The sequence below is a fragment of the Solanum dulcamara genome, chromosome 7 (genome assembly GCF_947179165.1).
Source record: "Solanum dulcamara chromosome 7, daSolDulc1.2, whole genome shotgun sequence".
Taxonomy (NCBI): domain Eukaryota; kingdom Viridiplantae; phylum Streptophyta; class Magnoliopsida; order Solanales; family Solanaceae; genus Solanum; species Solanum dulcamara.
The window spans coordinates 40,124,730-40,136,999 of record NC_077243.1 but is presented as its reverse complement, the minus strand read 5'-3'; the positions used below and the strand labels follow the sequence as shown (position 1 = coordinate 40,136,999).

The 12,270-nt window shown below is 37.3% G+C and overlaps 1 long non-coding RNA gene across 1 annotated transcript in view; it reads right to left on the bottom strand.

The window, feature by feature from the left end:
* Window positions 1-12,021, bottom strand: part of LOC129893765 (uncharacterized) — a 51,129-nt gene extending 39,108 nt beyond the window's left edge. The window contains exon 1 of the long non-coding RNA XR_008767588.1: window positions 11,965-12,021. This is a non-coding gene — a long non-coding RNA (uncharacterized LOC129893765). The remainder of the gene's footprint in view (window positions 1-11,964) is intronic.
* Between the last annotated feature and the right edge of the window lie 249 nt (window positions 12,022-12,270).

The following is a 12,270-nucleotide window of genomic DNA, read 5'->3' as shown; positions in this document are numbered from 1 at the left end:
AGGATCTATTCTGCCGAATGATGAATTGATATATTAAATATTATGAATGTTTATGTTATTATGATATACTATTCCGTGGGATTTGACTTAACACTGAATGAGGCTTGAGGTGGGATTCGTTAAGGGAATCCTAGTAGCAACCTCTTATTTCATTAACTATGTGCCAACATAGGAGCCCTTGTAGCCTAGGCTAGTGGATCCACAAATGTCCATTTAATATTAAAGTAACGAATGCTGATGGAATTCTTCTTTGAAAATAGTCTTCCATTCCAATATAGGGGGTTACATTGTATATCATTTTATAGCTTGCATGGTCTTAATGTCGGTTATAGTCATCTTCCCACAAATGAATTTTCAAATGCTCTTTACTTGATTACTCTGGCATTCACTTTCTCATGTACTTTACTTTATAATGACTTAATGCTTTTTATTATATTGCATGCCTACATACTTAGTACATTTAAAGTACTAGCGCATACTTTTCCTATATGTTATCACCATGTAGGGACCAGTGTTCCTCCTCGCTCTCCTCCATATGGCTAGTTGAGATTTTGCTTGAAGGATACTTTTGGAGAGTTCATATGTTTCGAGAACAATTCTTCTTTATCTTTCTAGATTATGATATGTTGAGACCTTTAGATATTTCATTCTATTTTGATTGAAGGTGAGCTAGGGACTTGTCTTAGCCCCCACCAAATCTAAAATTTTAAAGTATTATTGGACATATGTAAGTTAAATCTTGGAGACCAGTGTTCCTCCTCGCTCTCCTCCATATGGCTAGTTGAGATTTTGCTTGAAGGATACTTTTGGAGAGTTCATATGTTTCGAGAACAATTCTTCTTTATCTTTCTAGATTATGATATGTTGAGACCTTTAGATATTTCATTCTATTTTGATTGAAGGTGAGCTAGGGACTTGTCTTAGCCCCCACCAAATCTAAAATTTTAAAGTATTATTGGACATATGTAAGTTAAATCTTGACTATTATGATTCTTATTATGATGTTTCCCTTAGACCCTCTCTCTTCTTATTTTCTGCTTGTTTATCTATTGTCATTACCTATGAAAGGCTAAATGAATACTAAGAGGCTTAGGTGTGATACCTCCAGGCTCTTCATTCATCATGTCACGTCTATGCCCTAGGCTTGGGTAGTGACACACTTGGTATCAGAGATTTTGGTTTCAAATAGTCATCAAAGTCCAACATATCACGTCAAATAAGGTCTTATTCATGGTTGTAAAGTGTTCCACAATCATGAATAGGAGACTATAAGGAGTTTAGGAAAGTTTTCCCTTCTTTCATGATTCATGTCATGCCCTAGACTTGTCCTAAGACTTCCTCTAGCTAATAAATCATTTTGTTTTCTCTAGATAATGCCTCCAAGAAGGGAACCTCCACCTTAAGCCATGAATGCTAACACAGACCAAGTTCATCTTATTCCCGAGGCTCCTCACTATAAGGAAGGAGTTACACATACGGAGTTTCGGAATATCATCACCTTAATGGCTCAAGTCGTACCCAACCAAACTAATCAAGTTGTTGCTCCTCCTCCTCCTCAAGTGTCTACTCCGGCTTCTAGTATTCGGTACTTCAAGAGAATGAATCCACCCAAATTTCATGGGTCCAAGGTAGATAAGAACCCTATGGAGTTTATTGAGGAAGTTTATCGGATTGTATCTATCATGGGAGTGCCTCCAAATAAAAAGGCTGATCTAGTGGCCTATCAACTCAAGGGCGTAGCAAGGTTTTGGTATGAGAAATGGGTTGTGGATAGGGGTGAAGATATAGAACCCATACAATGGGAAGAGTTCAAGGGTGCCTTCATAGATCGCTTCTTTTCTTAGGAGCTAAGGGAGGCAAAGATTCAATAGTTCATCAATATTGGCCAAGGGAGCATGAGTGTGAGGGAGTATGCCCTCAAATTCACTAAATTGTCTAAGTATGCTCCTTTCATGATCTCCGATCCAAGTGCAAGGATGACCAAATTCATTTATGGTGTTTCTAGTTTGGCATCCAAGAATACAAGACGACCATGTTGGTCAAAAAGAAGGACATCTCCCGACTTATGACATATGCGAAACAAATAAAGGATGAGAAGTTGAGGGAGATGTCAAGAGGCCTTAAGAAGGCTAGAATTGATAGTGGAGAGTTCACACACCAAAGTTCCAATTATTATGGTAATGAAAAGGGCCAAAGTGGGCAATAATTCTTGGGGAAAGGTCCTACCAACACTCCTCCTCCAAGGTTCAAAAAGGACAAATTTTCTAATCCAACGGAGAACGTGGGTGCTCAAGCTTTCCCCTCTTGCAAGAAATGTGGGAAAACTCACAAAGAAGAATGCTTAGCCATCTCCAATGCATTTTTCAAGTGTGGTAAACCAGGTTATCAATCTAGAGATTATAGAGGTGATGGTGGTGTACCTCAAGGCCAAATTTCTCATGGTCAACAAGCTCAAGGGGATAGACAACGAACCAAGCGATTTATTCCTTGCATGGGAGATAAGAAGTTGAGGAAGCACTCGAAGTTGTTACCGATATATTAAAGATCTTTGATTTTGATGTGTATATATTATTAGATCCGGGTGCATATTTATTTTTTGGCACTCCATTCCTTGTTAATAGGTTTAATATTTTGTCGGAAATGCTATTAGAACCCTATTTGGTGTCTACTCCCATGGGTGAGTTGGTTTTTTCTAGAACAGTCTATAAGGGTTTTTCTGTGTCTATCTTGCAAAAAGTTGTTCCTTATGATCTCATTGAGCTTGACATGGTAGATTTTGATGTCATTCTTAGGATGGATTGGTTGTATGTGTCTTATGCTTGTATAGATTGTAGAACTCGTAGAGTCAAGTTTCAATTCCCAATTGAGACTATTCTTGAATGGAAGGGTCATGATTTGGAAGTTAAGGGTAGATTGATTTCTTTCCTTAAGGTCCGAAAGTTGATTGCTAAGGGTTGCAACTAAAACATTGTGAAGGTTAGGGATGTCAACTCCGAAAGTACTTCTCTTAAGTTGGTTCCTGTGGTTAATGATTTTCTCGATGTCTTTTTCTATGAACTCCCCTGTATCCCTCCCAAAAGGAAAGTTGATTTCGATATTGATCTCCTCTCCGATACCCAACCTATCACTATTCCTCCCTACTGAATGGCCCTGGAAAAATTAAAGAACTTATTGGAAAAAGGATGTATAAGGCCAAGCATTTCACCATGGGGCGCTCCTGTGTTATTTATGATAAAGAAGGATGGATCGCTTTGGATATGCATAGACTACCATCAATTGAAAAAGGTGACCATTAAGAACAAATATTTAATTCCTAGGATAGATGAACTATTTGACCAATTTCAAGGGTAAGTCATTTCTCAAAGATTGATCTCCGGTCTGGCTATCACCATTTGAGAGCAAGGGAGTATGACATTTCCAAGATGACATTTCAAATATGGTCACTTTGAGATTTTGGTGATGTTATTTGGATTGATGAATGCACCGGCGGTGTTCATGGATCTAATGAATAAGAGTGTTCAAATCCTACCTTTATACTGCCACAACCCAACCTAGGGCCAAGTCGTAATATGGTGATCAAGATGCAAGGGACCCCAACCATAAGCCATCTTAGCGTACATCGCATACGTAAGGTAAATAACAATATAAATGTGAGAGGAAGTAATCATTAAGTGGGGAATGGTAATAAGGGAAATCAACTCTATCAACGTCTAATACGGACTACACCAATGAATATAGTCTAAACATGCCTATAGTCTAATATTTGATGGGGGCTTAGGACAAGCTCCTAGATCATCCTAACAATAGAAGAAAGTGTAAACAATAGTAACATGAACAAAAGTCTTGTACTCAGTAGAATGAGGACACATCAACTTCTTTGAAATCTAATGAAAACTTTAGCCATGAGCAGGGTAGTCGTGAGTATCATTCGTCCCTACATTATGAGATAATGTAGGCAAAATATGTGTTAGTACATTTGAATATACTAAGTATGTGAGGTGTGTATGAATAAGTAAAAGGATGTATCAATATGCCATAAGATGCATGACCAATCATAGTGAACATGATTATAACTTAAAAGCAATTTAAAACATAAGAAACTCTTGGTCAATGCATATCATAAAACTTCAACTTTCAACTCATAACTTCTTACAGTGCCAAAGATTATGCAAAGTTCTATGTTCGTGAATTGGTGAGACTTCACAATGTGACCTGTTTGATTATATCATATCAAGGTACACAATTTAATTCACACTTTTGGAAGTTATTTCAAAAGGGTCTCAGTACAAATATTAGGCTAAGTACCGCTTTCCATCCTCAAACCAAAGGTCAAGCTGAAAGAACTATTTTCACGACCCGACCTAGGGCCTAATCACAAAATGGCGATTGAAACACCGAAGGCCTCCAATAATCCTCTTGTATATATCATAAGCAAACATAAGGTAAAATATAAAAGCGGAAACATCATAAGAGAGTCTAAATTATTAATAGAAATCTGGAAAAAAATGTTTTATGACAACATAGACTCAAACATATGTCAAACTACATTCCTCAAAACATGAGTATGGGAGGGGGATAAGACATGTCCCTAGCTCACCCTCAATATACGACGTAAACAAAAGTCTTTTGGAAGAAAACAACAATCAACTTAAAACTAACCCCCAGTCAATGAGGACTCACCACAACACCTTGGGATAGGAACGCCTACTAGTTACGTGGACGATAAGGATCTTTAACCTCAACTCTTACATTGTGAGACAATATAGGCAAAAGGTATGCATTAGTATGTTGGAATATACTAAGTATGAGGGTGTGATATGCAACGTAAATCATGGAAATGCAAGGGTCAAGTAAATCATATGATAAGATGGAGTCATGATAAAATTATATTGACCAAAGCATTTAAAAGCATAAGTTCAAAATCATAACATACTTAAGAAATCATACATATGTGGGATAGGAACCATAACCGAAAATATGACCATGCGACCTATAACATAGAATACGATGATCCTCACATCGAGAAGAGAGAGGCTACTTTTTCAAGGTAGACTCCTAATCATGAACATGTGCTATTTGTGGATCCACTAGCTAGGCCATAAAGGCAAATCCTATGGTGGCACGTAGTTATGAGACAAGAGACTTTATATAAGGACCCCTTGCTTCGAGCCTCCAACTCAAGTCCATATTCGGTTCTAAGTCAAATCCCACGGAATACATACATAACATAAGATCATAATTTTATATATCATATTCATGATCATAGGCTTGAAATCATAGAATAGATTATTTTTATAACATACTTGTAATGTGAGAATTATCGTTTCATCATTACAATCATATTTTCATAATTCATATCATTAGGCCTTAGGTCGCCTTACTTCATAACTTGCATGAAAAACCATAATTTGAAACATACTTACAACTTATGATCATAATGAAAATACATAGTCATAATTCATACTTTAAAAATTCATGACCATAGCTTGAACTTGAAATTTGGATATGACATGAATGTATGATCAATTGACTTAAAAATCATGAAATTAACTTAAAAATATACATGATCATAAACTTTATATCAGCCCATACATAATTCATATAGATAATATCATTTAGAAGTATAATTAAAAATATTCATATTTTACATCATGAACCCTAGAAATCAAAATAAGAGAATTCATGGAAAAACTCTTCAATTTAATTCAATAACCATCAAATTATACCTAAATAGACTCATGATCATGCTTTAAATTAAAATTCATACAATTAGAATAGAGATCACAAAACTCGTAAAATATCATACTTTAATTTGATAAAAAACTTGAAAAATTGATTGGGCTTCATGGAAGAAAGGATCCATGAATCAATACCCACATACCTTGAGTGAGAACACAAATTAATTTGGAATAACTTGAGAGTTTTGATTGAGAAATTGAGTGAATTTGCTTGAAATCTTCAATGGAAACCCTTGAGAGCCTTTTTGTAGAGAGAGAAATATTTGATAGATGAATTGTAGAAGAATGAATTGAATTAGAGGTTTAGGTTAATTTATAGTGTTGAATTAGGTTCTAAAAACGTCTAGGTTCATTAACTAATAATTTGAGAAAATTCTAAAACGCCCTAAAAAAACTAAATTCGGCCAGGACACCTTCCCAGGTCCGCGACGCGGACCTGTCGCGACCAACTCAGCCAGAAGACTGTCCCCAGGTCCGTGACGCGGTCCTGTCGTGGACTACTCTGTCTTGTGCGTCTTCCCAAGTCCACGATGTGGTGTTTTCGTGGACCACACTGTTCTGTGATTTCTTCGAAAATCTTTCTTCCATTCTACGGGTCCTAAAAATCCACCGAGACCATTTTCCCGCAGATCAAATTTGACCCCCTGATCGATATTCTGAACTCGGATTTTTCAAAAAGATTAAGGATAATACGTTACATGAGCGGCCTATTTATAAGGCATTCTTAGGATATATATATATATATATATATATATATATATATATATATATATATATATATATATATATATATATATATATATATATATAATTATTTTATTTATATGTTAATTTTTAATTTTTTTTCAAATTTTGAGGGATGTTACAATATCTCCCCCTTGAGAACATTCATCCCGAATGAGATTCAACTAATATAGGAAAGACATGGAAAAAGGATTTAGAAACCCAACATGGACATGAGGACACTTTGAAAAATGCATATGACGTGTAAACTTCATACTTAAAATGAAACATAGTCCTTGAGAAAAATCATTTTCATGAATCATGCATGCATATGAATGGTATATAGAACTGAAGCGTAGAAGTTTAATTGATTTGATCATAAGCAACTTAGTACCTTTAGGCTTGAGTGAAAGGAAAGAGATAAGGATATCGCTTCATCATTTCCGATTCCGCTTCCCACGTAGTACTCTTTACTTGTTGATTCCTCCACAACACTTTGACAGATGCAATGTCTTTATTTCTCAGCCTCTTCACTTACCGGTCTAAAATATCAATCGGTACCTCCTCATAAGCCAAATTGTCCTCAATACTCATGTTTTCCCTTGGTACAATTGAATTTGGATCACCCAAAAACTTTCTCAACATCGACACATGAAATACCGGATGAACCAAAGCCAACTCAAGTGGAAAGTCTAACTCATATGCTACCTTGCCAATATGCTTCAATATCCTATACGGTCCTATATATCTAGGGCTTAACTTACCTTTCTTACCAAACCACATTACCCCTTTCATAGGTGAAATTTTCAAATACACCATATTGTCCACATCAAATTCAAGCTTTCTCCTCCTAGTGTCCGAATAGGACTTTTGATGACTTTGAGCCATTTTCAATCTTTTCCTTATGAGCCTTACTTTCTCCATTACATCAATTACAAAATCTGGACCAATCAACACCATCTCACCAACTTCAAACCACCCAACCGGAGACCTACATCTTCTCCCATACAAGGCTTCAAAAGGAGTCATTTGGATGCTAGAGTGATAACTATTATTGTAAGCGAACTCAATCAATAGTAAATGGTCATCCCAACTTTCTCTAAGGTCTATCACACATGCCCTTAACATATCCTCCAAGGTTTGAATTGTTCTCTCGGCTTGCCCATCGGTTTGAGAATGAAAAGCAGTACTTAACTTGACTTTAGTGCCAAGACCTTTTTGAAATAACTTCCAAAAGTGTGAACTAAATTGTGTACCTCTATCCGATATAATCAACAAGGAACACCATGAAGTTTCACATGTTTACGAATGTACAACTTAGCATAGTCTTCGGCACCAAAGAAGTTTTGACCCTTAGAAAATGCGCTGATTTAGTCATTCGGTCCACAATGACCCAAATAGAATCATGTTGTCTTCTAGTACGAGGAAAACCCATGATAAAGTCCATGTTCACATATTTCCACTTCCATGTAGGAATTTCTATTTCTTGAGCTAAACCTCTCGGACTTTGATGTTAAACTTTCACTTGTTGGCAATTAGGACACTTAGCCACAAATTCTGCTATGTCCTTCTTTATGCCATTCCACCAATACACTTCCCTCAAGTCACGATACATCTTGGTGTACCCAGATGAATTGAATACCGAGAACTATGGGCCTCATTCAATATCAACTCTCTTATTCCATCAACATTTGGAATGCATAACCGACCTTGGTAACATAATACCCCATCTTCTCTTAGGGGGAAAGCCTCAATGGACTTTTTGGCAACCGACTTCTTTAATTCAACCAAAATTGGATCATTGTCTTGTTTGGACTTGACATCTGCCGCAAGAGATGATTCTGAACCATTATGTATAAGGACGCCTACATTATTGGAATCAGCCAAACGCACACCTAAATGTGCCAATCTATGGACTTCTTTGACCAATTCCCTTTTACCTTCTTCAATATGTGCAACACTACCCATAGACAATCGATAAGAGCATCGGCTACAACAGTTGCCTTACCAGGATGATAAAATACGCTCATGTTATAGTATTTTAGGAGTTCAAGCCACCATGTTTGCCTAAGGTTTAAGTCCTTTTGACCAAACATATATTGCAAGATTTTTTGGTCCGTAAACACATCAACATGCACCCCATAAAGATAGTGGTGCCAAATTTTTAATGCAAACACAACCACCACAAGTTCAAGATCGTGGGTTGGGTAATTTCTTTCATGTACTTTAAGTTGCCTAGAGGCATACGCTATAACCTTACCATGTTGCATCAAGACAAAACCCAAACCAACACATGAAGAATCATAATAAACAACAAACCCATCTCAACCTTCGGGCAATGTCAAAATAGAAGCCGACGTAAGACGATCTTTTAATATTTGGAAGCTTTTCTTACATTCTTCCGACCATTGAAATTTTACCTTCTTTTATGTCAAATTGTTTAAAAGCGAAGCAATAGCTGAGAACCCTTCAACAGACCTTTGGTAGTATCCGGCTAAGCCCAAAAACCTCATAATATCTAAAGGAGATAATGGTATAGGCCAATTTTTAACTGCCTCCATTTTCTTTGGATCTACTTTAATCCCATCACCGGATACCATATGGCCAAGAAATGCAACCTCTCTTAGCCAAAATTCGCATTTACTAAATTTAGCAAATAGTTCCTTTTCCCTCAACGTTTGCAACACAATCCTCAAGTGACCCACATGATCTTCCTCATTTCGAGAGTAAATCATGATATCATCAATAAACACCACTACAAACATGTCCAAATATGGCTTGAAAATGCGATTCATCAAATCCATGAATATAGCAGGAGAATTTTTCAACCCGAATGACATTACTACAAATGTAAAATGACCATACCTTATCTGAAAGGATGTCTTGGGAATATCACACTCCCTTACCCTCAATTGATGATAACTGAAATGGAGGTTAATGTTGGAAAAATAGCTTGCTCCTTGTAATTGATCAAACAAGTCATCTATCCTTGGGATTGGATATTTGTTATTTATGGTGACCTTATTCAATTGCCGGTAGTCTATACACATTCGGAGTGACCCATCTTTCTTCCTAACAAATAACATGGGAGCACCCCATGGTGAAATACTTGGTCTTATAAAACCCTTATCCAATAAATCCTTCAATTGTTCTTTCAACTCCTTAAGTTCCACCGGAGACATAAGGTAAGGAGGAATAGAGATAGGTTGGGTATCGGGAAGGAGATCTATGCCAAAGTCAATCTCCCTTTTGGGAGGAACACCGGGCAAATCATCAGGAAACATATCGAAGAATTTATTGACTATAGGGACCGACTCAAGAGTAGGAGTTTTGGAGTCAATGTCCCAAACTCGCACAATATGATAAATGCACCCTTTGGAAATCATTCTTCGAGCCTTAATACATGAGATGAATCGACCCTTAACCACTGAATTATTTCCCTTCCATTCAAGAATAGGCTCATTAAGGAAGTAAAACTTAACCACACGAGTTCTACAACATATAGATGTGTAAGCGGCATGTAACCAATCTATACCAAGAAAGATGTCAAAGTCAGTCATATCAAGTTCAACAAGGTCACATGGAATGAATTTGTGCAAGACCCATACGGGATAATTTCTATAAGCTCTCTTGGCTAATACCAAACCACCAACGGGAGTATAAACCGAGAAAGGTTCTATTCACACTTCGGGGCACACATTAAACCTCATAGCAATGTAAGGAGTAACAAAAGACAAGTTGGCACACGGATCAAGCAATGTATATACATCAAAGTTAAAGACTAGTAACATACCCGTGACCACATCGGGACCCTCATCGACCTCTTGCCTAGCATGAAGAGCATAGAACCGGTTGTTGCATTGGCCATCCTTAGGTTGAGCTTGGGAGCTTGTTATACTTGGCCTCCTATTGTACGACCATATCCACCCTTGTTGGCTACAAAAGGGAACTCAGATCACTTATGGCCCATCTTGCCACATCCATAGCAAGCATCCATTCCTATTAGGTACCTTCCTCCAAGAGGCTTTCCATACTTTGCACACCTTGGAATAAAAGGGTTACTAGTATTTATACCTCCTTCACTTTGAACTTTAGGGTATGGAACCCTATCCTTAGCAAACTTTTTCCCCGAGATTTGGTCTTGATGAGTGCGTCCATTGCTACCAATGGTCCTAGAATTGGAGAACCCACCTTCATACCATGCCCTCTTAGAATCCCTCATCCTTATTTCTTTGAGCTTTTCTCCTTCAATTTGTTTGGCAAAAGTCATGAGCCGAGATATGTCCATCTCTTTAACAAGCATAGTTGTGCGACATTCCTTAGAAACCAAGTCGAACACCCCTGATATAAATTTACTCATTCATACACGTGGATCGGCAACTATTGAAGGAGCATACTTAGATAGCTTAGTAAACTTGAGGGCATAATTCCTCATCCCCATGTTGCCTTATCGAAGATTTATAAACTCCAACACTTTAGCCTTCCTTAACTCAAGAGGGAAAAAGTGATCAAGGAAAGCAAGTTTCAAAGCTTCGCATTAGACAGGACATTCATCCACCCTCTCAAACTTTCATTGAGTATACCATAGTTGAGCAACACCTTTGAGTTGGTAAGCTGCCAACTCTGCTTTTTCTTCCTTTGTCACCCCCATAATACTCACCATTTTGTAGACCTTATCAATGAACTCTTAAGAATCTTTATCGACCTTTGAGTCATGAAATTTCGGAGGATTTATTCGTGCAAAGTCCCTAACTCTTGAGGATGGAGTAGGAACATTAGGAGGAGCCATGACACCTTGGTTGGTCACTACTCTGGCTAGCATAGTGATAGCAGTTCGGAACTCCATATTAGTCACTTGGTCTGATAGAGGACCATTGTCTTGAGGAGCTGGGGGAGCTTGGGCTTCATTAATTCTCTCCTTTTAGTAATGGTGGTATTCTTGGAGCCATTTTATCTGAAAATCACAAAGAAAGACTATTAGGGAGAAGAAATCTTAATGTAAACTTTATAGCACGACATGGATAATGAAAAAAGTGAGAATTCCTAAAATGTCTCATAGGCTCCTACTCATAAGTGTGGAGTGCTTCACACCCATGAATAAGACTCTACTTGACGTGGCAAGTTGGACACCCTAGGAAACTTAGAAAACCTTATGCTCTGATACCAAGTTTGTCATGATCCGACCTAGAGCCTAGTCATAACATGGCAATTGAAACCCCGAAGGTCTCCAACCAAGCCTCTTATACATATCATAAGCATACATAAGGTAAAATATAAAAGCGGAAACATCATAAGAGAGTCTAAACTATTAATAAAAATCTGACAAAAATGTTTTATGACAACATAGACTCAAACATATGTCCAACTAGATGCCTCGAAATATGAGTATAGGTGGGGGCTAAGACATGTCCCTAGCTAGCCCTCAATATATGACGTAAACAAAAGTCTTTTGGAAGAAAATAGTAATCAACTTGAAACTAGCCCCCGGTCAATGAGGACTCACCACAATAACTTGGGATAGGAACGCCTACTAGTTACATGGAAGATAAGGATCTTCAACCTCAACTCCTACAATATGAGACAATGTAGGCAAAAAGTATGCATTAGTACGTTGGAATGTACTAAGCATGAGGGCGTGACATGCAACGTAAATTATGGAAATACAAGGGAAAAGTAAATCACATGATAAGATGTAGTACATAAAGTCATGATAAAATCATATTGACCAAAGCATTTAAAAACATAAGTTCAAAATCATAACATATTTAAGAAATCATACATATGCGAGATAGCAATCATAACCGACAAT